The sequence below is a fragment of the Lynx rufus genome, unplaced genomic scaffold (genome assembly GCF_022079265.1).
Source record: "Lynx rufus isolate CCGP_SWC_20201006 ecotype Redwood Valley unplaced genomic scaffold, mLynRuf1.p SCAF_2, whole genome shotgun sequence".
In the NCBI taxonomy this organism is placed as follows: domain Eukaryota; kingdom Metazoa; phylum Chordata; class Mammalia; order Carnivora; family Felidae; genus Lynx; species Lynx rufus.
The window spans coordinates 100,391,129-100,402,232 of record NW_025814834.1 but is presented as its reverse complement, the minus strand read 5'-3'; the positions used below and the strand labels follow the sequence as shown (position 1 = coordinate 100,402,232).

Genomic DNA, 11,104 nt, shown 5'->3' with positions numbered 1-11,104 from the left:
GGCAAATATGTGGTCCTTTCACTTTACTGTGTAGTGCAGATATTCTAAGCATTTATTTATGGAATAATATTTTACTATGAATTGCTTTCTTTCGTTTTTCTTTCAGAGTTCAGTAAAAGCATTACATTGCTTTTTGGAATAGTGTTTATGGGTGGGTTATAGTTTTTATTTTTATTTTATTATTTTTTTCAAACAATTATTCATTTTTGAGAGAGAGACAGAGAGAGAGAGAGAAAGAGAGAGACAGAGTGTGAGCAAGGGAGGGGTAGGGAAAGCGGGGGACACAGAATCTGAAGCAGGTTCCAGGCTCTGAACTGTCAGCATAGAGCCTGACGTGGGGTTTGAACCCATGAACTGTGAGATCATGACCTGAGCTGAAGTCTGACGCTTAACTGAGCCACCCAGGCGCCCCTAGTTTTTAATGAATATTAGGAAGATAAAGAAGTATTGAAATGTGTATTATTATCCATTAAGAAATATTAAAATATGTTAAAGAGGTTTTGTATCTGATAAGGTCAAGAATTAAGAAGTTATCGTAATATGATCTCTTACTCTGTCCACCCCAATTAAACTCACTAAGAATGACAAGAAGGTAGACCACAGGCCTCAAGTACAAGTCTTATGATTGGTCATTTGCAGTGATGTTTGTGAAAAGCAGAGTAATCCTAGAGAACTTGCCTCAGACAGTCCAGGTCTGGGAGCATTTTCTTGAAGTAGTTATTAACAATGCACCCTTACTCTCAAAAGTTCCACAGTAGGGATGATGTATTATTGATTCTCACTAACAGGCAGAGGATGTAAGTCAGTGTTGCTAGTGATTTACTTACCCTGCTGACCATCAGGCCACTAGGAACAGGGGCTTACTGTATACCTCATGTTGTTGTCAAACATAAATGCCTGGACTCAGACACCACACAGAACAAAAAGTACCTCTTTTCTTTTGTCACCTTTTAACACCACTCAGGTTTCACCCAGTATCTATCTAGAATCTCCCATTCCTGCCTGCACCAATTCAAATTAGGCTATTAGGTTGAATTATATGGAATCCATAGGTCAATTCTGTAGGTTATAAAGAGCAGAATATTCACAATTTCATTCTTTTTTAATGTAGAAAAGCAATTTATTCCATTATAAGCACTTGCACAGTTAGTCATGGAGAGTAACAGGCCTGCTGGTGAAACAGGTCACCCAAAATAGAGGTGGTACCAAACTAGTGGTCAAGGACTAACTCCTCACTGGGCTCTATTCCTTCCTCACTGTAGCCTTTATTTAAAGGAGTCTGAAAAACTTGGGAATACAGCCTAAGAAGAAAAATAACTACACACAATATTCCCCTTTCTGTGATTACTTTAGACCTTTGTTACTAGAAAATTCCTAAATAAAACTTAAATAAATATAAGTCTGTGGTTTTACTGAATCAAATCCCCCAGTTCATATTTAGAAAACGCCCTCTGTTTGGGTGTTGACGGTACCTATCATAGAGGGATAACCAAACACAGTCTGTGTCTCAAAACCAGTGTTAAATCAATTGCAGGACTGAGAGGGAAAAAAGGGGGAGTCTAAAATCACAAGAAGTACAGACATATCTATGATGCTTGCCCTTCTGGATCCACTTCTTCAGGGTCTGCATCATCATAAATGTACTCTGCCATTTGCCAAACCTGCATGATATTGTCTTCTGATACAGAAAAAATCACCCAAGGTTCATCAAGATTCCAGGAGAAATCAGATATCTTGGCAGCGTGACCGCCATGAATAAACAATTCTGCTGGCCTGTCCTCTGCATCTTCTGGGGATTGTTCCTCTCCAATTTTACTTAAATCCCAGACATTCAGTCTCAGATCGGTACCACTGGAAGCCAAAATAGTCCCATTGTGAGGCGACCACTGACCTTGGAATATTTCATCCTATGTGATTCAAAGGAATGCAACTTAAGTTTCAGATTTCTTAGATCCCACAAGGCAACAGTCTTGTTGGCTGATCCTGTGGCAAGAATGCAGTCACTGTAAGGACTGAAAGACAGGCAGTTCACTTCGGCAGCGTGAGCATCAACTGAGTGACGTGGTTTAGAAGTACTGTTTGAACGAGTATCCCAGATCATAAGTTTCTGATCATGAGCAACTGACCCAAACAGAGACTCATGGGGCAGATGCCAAGAAACATCTTCTGCTACTGCATACTATTACTATGCCCTGTAAAGATGGTCTTCGCATCCACAACTTCTTTTGGAACAGCACTGACGTCCCAGAGGCAGATGGTAAGTTCATCTGAAGCACTAAGTAAGTGTCCACTGAGACTTGGGTTCCAAAAGAGCCCATAGCCTTCCTTCTGATGTCCACGGAGATGCAAGTCTGGGTTGCACTCTCCAGAAGGGTCTGCTATGGAAGGATGTTTTGTATGGTCAAAACCAAGAATATCGCTGAATGCAGTCTTTGTCACAATGATACAAGGGTTCTGGGGAATATAGTGTACCCTGTCTACTTCTCCTTCCTGGTTGATCTTGATTTCTATTTCAATTTTTCCACTAACTGAACCCAAACCTCCAAATTCTCCTTTCTCACTGTCATAGTAGGAAGCATCATGGTTAGGGAGATGCACCCTGGCTATCACAAGGTGGTTTTGCTCATCTGACATGTGTGTTCCTAGGACAAGTCGATGAGTGCTGAAGTCTTTCCCTTCTGGTCTGGTTACATCTGGAAGTCACTGTGCAGTTAGGCTAGGCCACTCCAGAGCATGGGTTGCCCCCAAATCGTAAAGAAAAGGTGTGGGTTTTTTTTCCATACTTTGTACTCTTCGTTGATCACACCTTCTTCCTCTGCCTCATCAAATGCTGCTTCCTTGCCAGCCACAGCGGGCAGGCAAGCCAGGGGGATCCTTGGGTAGAGTATTGCGGGAGGGACGGGGAGGCTACAGGCCACAATTTCATATTCTTAAGCCTCTATATCCACTTCTTGGTATTATCCTACCATCATCATGTAGGATGTGGTTTGCTATCTTTTGTTTGTTTTTTCCCTTAAGTACATGAAGAGCATATTAGGCTGCTGAGATCCAAATTATCAAAAAGGAAAACATAAACCAAAACACAGACCTATGTTAATAGGTATCAGTAGTTGCTAAATTGGCATATAATACATCATACTTGTACTTTTGGACATTTCTTTCCTTTTATTTCAAGCCAATTTTTTATAACCTAAATCTATCCTTTTGTTTCCAAACACAATAATTGAACTTAACCATGCAACTTAATGTTGTTAATTGTATCTCTCATAATTATGAGAGGGGCTAATAGAAGGGGCCCATTCACAGAGGGCTTTGTATGTCCTGATAAAATATTGGTAACAGGGAGCCATTTAGAACTTTATGTATGCTTGAAATAAATACTTTTCCCAAATGGTCTGTCCTAAGAAGAATACCTCCCTAAAGGACTTAGATACTAGCTTTCCTAAATGAGTAGCAAATCAGGTGCTTAGTCTGTACCTGCAAATATTCAGGTTTTTTCAATATTGTGAAGAGTGTGAAATACTAAGTGAGGCAGCTGGTGATAAAAGGGATATTTTCTCATCAGCCAAAATGTAAGAACTGAGGGTCTTAAAGTTACACTTAAACAGGTATACCTTGACCGAAAAACTGTGAGGCCAAATGACATTCTTGGATATTGGCCAAGTAAAAGCAAAATAAAAAGGCCTTCAGAGCTTGTAACTTAGACTTGAGAAGACTTTGGGATAAATGAAGATAGAAATTCCTAGTGTGGATTCTCAGTGCTGGGGCAGGGGGGAGTCAACAGTGGCAATGGTAGAGGTTGAATCTCCCACAAAGTGATCCCAGCAGAGAAGGGGGGGGTGCAGAAACCAAGGCAGTGAGAGAGTAAAGTCTATTTCATTCATCCCACATTTGTTTTGTGACTATTTAAATCTAGACATTTGAGATGGAGGGAAAACATGACATCTCTGAATACACAGAAATTTTAGTCTAATATAAATAAGAGTTGTCGTTCATTAATTAATTAATTAATTCATTCATTCATTCTCTTAAAGTCTTTAACCAAAGACCTGCAGGAACACAGAGGTAACTGGATAATGGGAAAATGAAGGGACATCTCATTAGAGGGTGTTGGAGAGGACTTAGAATAGGAATTGGGCTTAGGTTAGGTGATTGTGAAAAAAATTCAAAGAAGCAGCTCTATATAGAATGCTGTTAAGAATTGAGGTTATTCCATGTTGGGTGCATTAATAATTTTTACCTAGAAAACCAGGAGAGCAAAGAGAGGCTAAAGCTATGATTGAAAAAAGAAACATCAATGAATCATATTAGCTAAGATAGAGGATACTGGTCTATTTTTGTGGTTTGGGTAATACCATGTTTTTGCCTTGATTCATCAGGCACCTGTGTGGCCTTGTCTGAGATTAGTGCTGTGTGAGATTATGCCCAATAGAAAAACACCAAGGTTTTTCTCTAAGTTCCAGGCTACCCTGAGCTCTCAGGAGCTATTTTTCTTTCTCATGTCATTTATTCAACAAATATCTATTAAACATCTTAGATGTATACGCCCCTAAAGTTATAAGTATACATTTGATAGGTTCAGTCCTCAAAAAAATAGCTGAGTTTTATAGTTACAGAATATAAATTAGAATTATATGCTGATGAAGTGGCCCCAATGAAGGAATTTTCAGGATGGTAGGGAATATGCCGTGAAGGCTCCACTGAAGAGGTAGCATTTTGCTGAATGTGGAAAGATGCATAACTTTTGAAAATTTCAGGTAAGAAAGAACGTTGTGGGCAGAAGTAGCAACTGAGAAAGTCCTCATAGATGAGAAGCCCTCTGAGCACCAAGAGAAGTCTGAGAAAGGCCTCATGCATTAGGCTGATGAGTCAACTAATACCTTTTTACTTTCCTTTGACCATAAGGAACTATGGAAGCATTTCATACAAAGGAAATCTATGATCACATTGGTGCTTGTCTGAGTAGTTTGTAGAGTAGGGTTAAAAATATATGTAGAAGGGTATGATTGGAGAACTAAAGATCATACCAAAAGAGCCTAGTACAGAGTCTGGCACGACCTTGGTGTATCCGGATGCTCTCGCCACATGGGTTCACCTCCTGCTCCCAAGGAAGATGTCCACCCTGTGGAAGCAAGTGCTCCCAGAGAGGTGAAACTTCAATCATAGAAGAAAGACTGATTTTTTTTAAGTTTATTTATATCTGAGAGAGAGAGAGAAAGAAAGATGGAGAGACAGAGACAGAGAGAGATGGCGAGAGAGAGAGAGAGAGAGAGAGAGAGAGAGAGAAAGAGAGAGAAGAGAGAGTCCCAAGCAGACTCCACACCATCAGCACAGAGCCTGATGTGGGACTTGAACTCATGAACTGTGAGATCATGACCTGAACCGAAATCAAGAGTCGGGACGCTTAACTGACTGAGCCACCCAGGCATCCCAGAAAGTCTGTTTTTTAAGGAGACAGAAATGATTTAGTATTTTTAGTAATTTTACTTGATTCTGGAGAAGGATAAAACAATTACGAGATCACACGTCAGTGATGAGTATTGTCTGGTTTTAAAAAGCAGTCATTCCTTCATAACTTTTCATTAAGCCACCATTAAATATAAAAATTTAAATATTCTGTCAGCAAAACATTATTAAGTGCTGAAAAGCACCAGCAAAGGAAGACATGGAAACTTCTCAAAAGGTCTAAAATAGGATGGGTTCTAATCTTTCTTGGATAATTTCAGAGGCATCTTGTGTGATGATAAGGAAATGAAGTGGATGACCTCTCAATGTCCTTTACAGACTAGAAATTATCAGATAATGTAGTCTAATAAGTCCTTGCAGTTACCAAAATAGGAAAGGGCTTCTTTTTGATCTCTGTCATTTGCTGTTTTTTTTTTTTTTTTTTCTGTAGAATTAAGGACTGATTTACTTTTTTTTTTTTTTTTTAGAAAGAAGCCAACATCTTTTTTTTTTTTTTTTTTTTTCAACGTTTATTTATTTTTGGGACAGAGAGAGACAGAGCATGAACGGGGGAGGGGCAGAGAGAGAGGGAGTCACAGAGTCGGAAACAGGCTCCAGGCTCTGAGCCATCAGCCCAGAGCCCGACGCGGGGCTCGAACTCACGGACCGCGAGATCGTGACCTGGCTGAAGTCGGACGCTTAACCGACTGCGCCACCCAGGCGCCCCAGGACTGATTTACTTTTAAGTTAAATTGGGTGTGAAATTTTTTAGCAAAAATTTAAGTTTTTTTTAAATATAAAGTTTTTAAGCAAAAAGGTTATCTATTATTTTTATTTTTTATGATTTCACAAATAATACATCCTTATTTTGGAAGGACACTGAAAATACAGTAATTTCCAAGGAAGAAAAAATATCACCCATAATTTCATCACCTATATATGGTTCTGTTTAATAATTTGGCATCTACTCATCTATTATATTTAATACAAGACATCACTGCAGGCCACATTCAATTCTTAGCCCTCCCTGGATTCAATTCATCCTCCAATGGCCTTATCTGAATTTCTACTCCTTCAAAAATTATTTTTTTGCTTTCCTTCTCATCACATCTGCTCTCAACTGTCATGACAAATCAGAGTGTCTGTTAGGTGATTTTGCAATTCTGTTCACCACATCTACATTGAAGGACAGTGAGTGCCTGGGTTGAGGAAAGACAGCATCAGTTGCTTTTTATTTATCAAATTACTTTCTCCTCCCTCAGAGCTTTATGTACCATTAAATGCAGTCCATTGAAAACTGCCCACAAAAATGTTCAAGGAATAAAATGGTACAAACAACTCAGGGAAACCACTTAGCTGTCTGGTATATAAACATCAAGGTTGTAGACAGCTCTCTAAAGATAACGGACATCAAACTAGAGGAAGTCTCCTGTATATAATGCAATACAAACTCACACATTCTACTATATTACATTAGTGGAAGCAAAAATTTCACTCAAGGACTTAATTCTGAAGCAGAAAGATTTAAAATTTTACATTCTTTGTAATTCTTTCAATAAGGAAATTGAAGACAGTGTCAGAAGTAATACAGGTTTTAATTTTAGGCAAGGTAGGTCCAGTATGTACCAGCCGTGATCAGAAAAATTAAAAAACAAAAAAACAAAAAAGTACAATCATGTCTCTGTTAAGTTTTCATCTTTGGCTAACAAAAAGAAACTCAGTTAAAAATGAGACTCTTTGCCACAGCACCTGAGTGGGATCAGACAGGATTTTCGGGAGTAGTCATTTGTTGGGGCAATCTGTTTTCTTCTGCTAAGTGGCTTGCTTCATTTTTTCCCTTTTATTCTTTTATTCAGCATGTTTGGGGGTAATCACTAAGTGTCTTGCATAGTGTTAAATACTTTCCATGGTGGTGAACTCTGAATGCAACATTTCATTTAGTCCTCATTATAAGCTTAAGGTAAGTACAATTATTATATAGATATTATATATGAGTCAATGGATTCCCAGAGATAAACTCATTTGCTTATGTTAGACTGTTAGTGAGTGTCCCCAGGCAGTATGTCATCATAGCCATCATGGTTAATGCCCAAATAGATGGCCCAATCTCATTCTCTTTATCAATATTTTTAAAAGGGAATAATATTTGTCACCAGCATCCCATATATATTTATATAATTTTTTTTTACCTTTGGGGGGAGATGGATATGTCCATTACCTTAATTGTGCTAGTGGCTTCGCACATATACATCAAAATTTATCAAATTTTAAACCTTAAATAGTTGCAACTCACTGCATTTCGGTTATACCTTACTCATGCTTTAAAAAATAAATAAATTATAGGGGTGCCTGGGTGGCTGAGTCCCTTCAGTGTCCGACTTCGGCTGAGGTCATGAACTTGCGGTTCGTGATTTCGAGCCCCGAGCCCCGCGTCAGGCTCTGTGCTAACAGCTTAGAGCCTGCAGGCTGCTTCCTATTCTGTCTCCCTCTCTCTCTGCCCCTCCCCTCTTGTGCTCTATATCTCTGTGTCTTTCAAAAATAAACGTTAACATTTTTTAAATAAAAATAAAAAACAAATAAAATAAATGAATTCTATTTTCCTATATGAAGAGTGAGAGACTGCTCCTTGAAGGGAAATCCAAAGAGCGTCAAGCAGATTGATATGAGTAAGCTAAAGAAAACTTCTTGGAGACAGAAGGTGCTAGAGAAGCACAAGGACCAATTCTAATAAGCATAAGCATTCAATCAACATGTTGTTATGATTATTATTAGTAGTAGCAATAGTAGTATGGAAATGAGTAGTACGGAGAAAAGTATTTTCCTTTCACTGGGTACCTCCTTCTCTGTCATACTCTGAGGAAGACAGAAAAAGGGGTAGTAGGAAGGGGAACCAGAAGTCTTTACTTTGATCCATGCAATAAACATATACTAATGATCTACTGTTAGATCAGGCTTTTTATTAAATACTGGGGATGTAAGGTATACAAATACAATTCATGTTCCTGTGGAACTCTTTTACAGAGGTAGATATGGAGTTCTTTTATAGAGGTAATGCAGTATACTACAGAACACAAAAGAAAGACCTCAGTCCAGCTAATGGTAAAGTTGAGTTATAGACAGGAACATTTCCTAAAGGCAATGTCTTAAAAACTTAGTAAGGAATGATCTGATTAAGAAGGTGAAAAACTACATTGCTAATAGTGACCAGTGTGTGCTAAGGCACACATTTGAAAGTGCCGACAATTTGGAGAATTTCAAGCATTTCAGTGTGGCTTCAGCGTGGGCAGGATGAAATGTTAAGGGAGAAAATCAATAGGGACAAACATGGTTGTAAGTGATCAAACAGAATTCTATATCTAATGTTAAAGCATCTGGATTTTATTATGAATAATGAGATAGGGTAAAAAAATTTAAGACTAGATTTAACTTGTGTGATCCATTTCAGTGACTTCTGCATATATAGAATAAAATATGCATGGTCTTTGAAATTTATGTAATAAACTGTGCAAAAGATATCTATTTTAAAAGAGTTATAACAGAGTAAAACTAGTTTGAAGACAGAAGGTGCTAACATCCTCCTTCTGTGACAGCTATAGGATTTTGTCTCCCCACAGAAAATCAGCTAAAATGTGAACCATTCTGGGTGTCTGTTATATTGCAATAACTTTTCTTATTATGGAACCAGCATTGACTAGAAATTATTAGTATCTTAGAAATATGAAATCATAAAACGTCAGATCTGAAAAAAAGTCTGAAACCACCTAGCCAAATTCCATTTATAGATAAGAAAACTTAGGGTCAGTGAGAAATGAATTCCCCAGTGTGGCATAATCAGAAATTGAGACAGCAAACAGTACAACACACAACCGCCACTGCCTGGTCCTGATCTCCTTAATGCTCACCAGGCTGCCTCACCTGCTACGTTTTCAGCACCTATTACTGATAGTTGATGGAAAAATATTATTGATCATTTGAAGATTAGCATCTGTAACGGCCAGCATATAAAAATCATATGAATATACACCTGAAATTAAAGTAACACTGTGTGCCAAATATTTTTCAATTAAAAAAAAACACATTAAGTTGTAGAACAAACAAACAAACACATGAAGGTATTTTAAACAAGCAAGACTGTTGGACAAGAATTTATGGCAGGTTTTCCAAAGTTCCTTGTCACATGGTTGCAACAAAACTTACACATGAACATTTTTCAAATCGGTGACAAGTTGAGGTATTCAAAAATGCGCATAGGCTTCTGGCTCAAGATGACAGACATCTTTTCTTCTTCCCCAAAGTTTATTAAAGAGATAGCAAAGAAATCACAATAACAAAATAACAACAACTACAACAATAACGTTTAGAACAATTATTATGCAAAGGGGATTTTCTAAGGAGGTTTTCTAAAGAGGATGACAAATAAAAATTCAAATTATACAGGCTTGATTTTTACACCCTCCCCTAAAAATAAAGACTATCCTAATTAGGGGTATTTAGGCTCTGGGTACATAACCCTTTGATTTCCTCACTAATTAATTAAAGACAGCTGTGGCCTTAAACTGAGCACTTGTCTCTATTGTCAAAATATTTTATTTTTTTTTTACTTTTTTTTTTTTTTTTTGGGACAGAGAGAGACAGAGCATGAACGGGGGAGGGGCAGAGAGAGAGGGAGACACAGAGTCGGAAACAGGCTCCAGGCTCTGAGCCATCAGCCCAGAGCCCGACGCGGGGCTCGAACTCATGGACCGCGAGATCATGACCTGGCTGAAGTCGGACGCTTAACCGACTGCGCCACCCAGGCGCCCCTATTGTCAAAATATTTTAATCCAAGAAAGCTAATGACAACCCATTTTCCTTTAAACAAATAAGCACTAACTCAGTGACAGAATCTTAACATTTTAAAGAATCTTAAAGATGGTATCTCCAGTCAACGTACCTTCAGATGTGGAAATAGGACACAAAGACATAGATCTAAGTATTTGAACTCAGAGTCCTGTGTCTTCAATGACAGGGCTGAAGGGCTGCCTGTGTTCCCCATTTCTGTGAATACTGCCACTTGACCTAGTTCCTTGACAACTCTCTTCCTGACTCTTCTTAGAACATATATCAGCAAGTTCTTTGAAATTTATGTTTGAACTAGATTTCAAACCTGCTTGCTTTTCCCCTTTTTAATTACATCCACACTAGTCATAATTCAATAATTATTTATCATGTTTCCGCAGTGTGCCACGTACATTTGCACATGCTGGTGTGAGACAGTCCCAACACTCAACAAGCTTACATTAGATTTGCAGTAATAATATGAAAAAAAAAACACTAAAAAAATCAGGTAACAGAGTGATATGTGATACAAATAAAATCCCAGTTTAGATCATCAGTTTTTCAGTAAATCCTAGGGGCTACCTTTCTTTTACACTCCAAGAGTGCCACGCATGGCCCAGGTCACATTACCTACTCTGCTTTGTCATTATGGTTTCTTGTGGTCATTCCCAAGTGAGACAGAGGTGGAGACATGCAAAGGGATATACAGTTATCTGCAGATTCCACTTCTGAATGGACCTTATAAGAGCTCTGCAGACACACTTGCCAGTGAAACAACTACAACTAGTGAATATTATAAAACAAAACAAAAAAATCAACCTTTAAAAAAATTTAATGTTTA

At 38.2% G+C, this 11,104-nt stretch overlaps 1 pseudogene; it reads right to left on the bottom strand.

Annotated features, from left to right (window-relative positions):
• Positions 1-1,586: 1,586 nt before the first annotated feature.
• LOC124514224 (histone-binding protein RBBP4-like) lies at positions 1,587-10,480 on the bottom strand (annotated as a pseudogene).
• Positions 10,481-11,104: the final 624 nt, after the last annotated feature.